Consider the following 3,091-nt stretch of genomic DNA (forward strand, 5'->3'; position numbering starts at 1 on the left):
AAAATTTTCAAAATCTTTTTCCTATTTTTACCTCATATTTTTCGAAATCAATACTAACAATAAATGTTTTGACTCAAAAATTTCAAGTTTGTTACTTTCTTGTTAAGAAAGATTCAAACTTTAAATTTTAGAATCATATCTTTTAGTTTCTTGTTAGTCAAGTCATCAACTTTAATTTTAAAATCAAATCTTTTTAATATCCTTTTCAAATCTTTTTCAAAATAAATTTCAATCATATCTTTTTAATCATATCTTTTTCAAATCATATCTTTTTTTATCAAATCTTTTTCAATCATATCTTTTTTTTTTTAATTTTGATTTCAAAAATCTTTTCTAACTTCTTATCTTTTCAAAATTGATTTTCAAATCTTTCTCAATTAACTAATTGACTTTTTGTTTGTTTTACTATTTCTTATCTTTTTCAAAACCACCTAACTACTTTTCTCTCTCTAATTTTTGAATCACCTTCCTCTTTTTCAAAAATCGTTTTATTTAACTAATTGTTTTAACTTTTAATTTTTATTCCTTTTCTTAATTTTTGAATACTAACTAATTTTTAAAACAAAAACAAAAATATTTTTCTTCTCTTTTAGTTAATATTCGAATTCCCTCTCTCTCATCTCTTTCTATTTATTTTATTTATATATTAACACTTCTCTGCTACTCATAATTTGAACCCTCTCTCCCTCTCTGTGTTCGAATTCTTCATCTCTTCTCCCTACATTATTCTTCTATTCTTCTCTTCTTCTACTCACATAAAGGAATCTCTATACTGTGACATAGATGATTCATCTTCCTTTATTTTCTCTTCTTTTTCATACGAGCAGGAGCAAGGACAAGAACATTCTTGTTGAAGCTGACCCTGAACCTGAAAGGACTCTAAAGAAGAAGCTAAGAGAAGCTAAAGCACAACAATCCAGAGAAAATCTTACAGAGAAACTCGAAAAAAAACTACTGGCCGAACCCAACAACAACGCAAGAAAGATGCTTGGTGACTTCACTGCACCAAATTCCAACTTCCATGGAAGAAGCATCTCAATCCCTGCCATTGGAGCAAACAATTTTGAGCTAAAGCCTCAATTAGTTTCTCAGATGCAACAGAATTCCAAGTTTTATGGACATCAATCAGAAGATCCTTTTCAGTTCTTAACTGAATTCTTGCAGATCTGTGACACTGTTAAAACCAATGGAGTTGACCGTGATGTCTTCAAGCTTATGCTTTTCCCTTTTGCTGTAAGAGACAAAGCTAGAATATGGTTGGACTCTCAACCTAGAGATAGCCTGAACTCTTGGGATAAGTTGGTCACGACTTTCTTAGCCAAATTCTTTCCTCCTCAAAAGCTAAGCAAGCTTAGAATGGATGTTCAAACCTTCAGGCAGAAAGAAGGTGAATCCCTCTATGAAGCATGGGAAAGGTACAAACAACTGACTAAAAAGTGTCCTTCTGACATGCTCTCAGAATGGACCATCCTGGATATATTCTATGATGGTCTATCTGAATTGTCTAAGATGTCATTGGACCATTCTACAGGTGGATATATTCACCTGAAGAAAACGCCTGCAAAAGCTCAGGAACTCATTGAAATGGTTGCAAATAACTAGTTCATGTACACCTCTGAAAGGAATACTATGAATAATAGGACGCCTCAAAGGAAGGGAGTTCTTGAAATTGATGTTTTGAATGCCATATTGGCTCAGAATAAAATGTTGACTCAACAAGTCAATATGATTTCTCAGAGTCTGAATAGTTTGCAAAATGCATCCAACAGTACTAAAGAAGCATCTTCTGAAGAAGAAGCTTATGATCCTGAGATCCCTGCAATAGCAGAGGTGAATTACATGGTAAAGCCTATGGAAACACTTATAATCCCTCATGGAGAAATCATCCAAATTTCTCATGGAAGGATCAACAAAAGCCTCAACAAGGCTTTAACAATAATAATGGTGGAAGAAACAGATTTAGCAATGGCAAGCCTTTTCCATCATCCTCTCAACAACAGACAAAGAATTCTGTGCAAAACCCATCTAGCTTAGCAAATATAGTCTCTGATCTATCTAAGGCCACTCTTAGTTTCATGAATGAAACAAGGTCCTCCATCAGAAACTTGGAGGCACAAGTGGATCAGCTGAGTAAAAGGGTTACTGAAACTCCTCCCAACACTCTCCCAAGCAATACAAAAGAGAATCCCAAAAGAGAGTGCAAGGCCATAACCGTGACCCCTATGACCAAACCTAGAGAGAGTGAAAAGGCAATGATTCCCAGTGAGGATGACGTTAGGGAACGTCCAATGGCCATTAAAGAGTACCCCAATGAGGAACCAAAGGAATCTGAGGCTCATACAGAGACCATAGAGATTCCATTGAACTTCCTTTTACCATTCATGAACTCTGATGACTATTCATCTTCTAAAGAAGATGAAGACATTGTTGAAGGGCAAGTTGCTCAGTATTTAGGAGCAATCATGAAGCTGAATGCCAGGCTATTTGGTAATGAGACTTGGAAGGATGAACCTCCATTGCTCATTAATGAACTGAATACCTGGGTTCAGCAAACTTTACCTCAAAAGAAACAGGATCCTGGTAAATTCTTAATACCCTGTACCATAGGCACCATGACCTTTGAGAAGGCTCTGTGTGACCTAGGGTCGGGTATTAACCTCATCCCACTCTCTGGAGAAACTAGGGATCTTTGAGGTACAAGCTACAAGAATCTCACTAGAGATGGCAAACAAATCAATAAAATAGGCTTATGGACTAGCAGAGGACGTGCTAGTGAAGGTTGAAAGCCTTTACATCCCTGCTGATTTTATAATCCTAGACACTGGGAAAGATGAGAATGAATCCATCACCCTTGACAGACTTTTCCTAACCACAGCAAAAGCTATGATTGATGTTGACAGAGGAGAGTTAGTTCTTCAATTGAATGAGGACTACCTTGTATTCAAGACTCAAGGTTCTCTTTCTATACACATGGAGAAGAAGCATGAACAACTTCTCTCAATACAGAGTCAAATAAAACCCCCACATTCAAACTCTAAGTTTGGTGGTGGGAGGCCAAAACCAAAATCTAAGTTTGGTGTTGAGAGGCCAC

The 3,091-nt window shown here is 36.0% G+C and overlaps 1 non-coding gene across 1 annotated transcript; it reads right to left on the minus strand.

Moving 5' to 3' along the window:
• Positions 1-1,347: 1,347 nt before the first annotated feature.
• LOC112713745 (small nucleolar RNA R71) lies at positions 1,348-1,451 on the minus strand. The gene has a single exon (XR_003158716.1). It is a non-coding gene; the product is annotated as a small nucleolar RNA R71 (small nucleolar RNA).
• Between the last annotated feature and the right edge of the window lie 1,640 nt (positions 1,452-3,091).

The sequence above is a fragment of the Arachis hypogaea genome, chromosome 1 (genome assembly GCF_003086295.3).
Source record: "Arachis hypogaea cultivar Tifrunner chromosome 1, arahy.Tifrunner.gnm2.J5K5, whole genome shotgun sequence".
NCBI classification, from domain to species: Eukaryota; Viridiplantae; Streptophyta; class Magnoliopsida; order Fabales; family Fabaceae; genus Arachis; species Arachis hypogaea.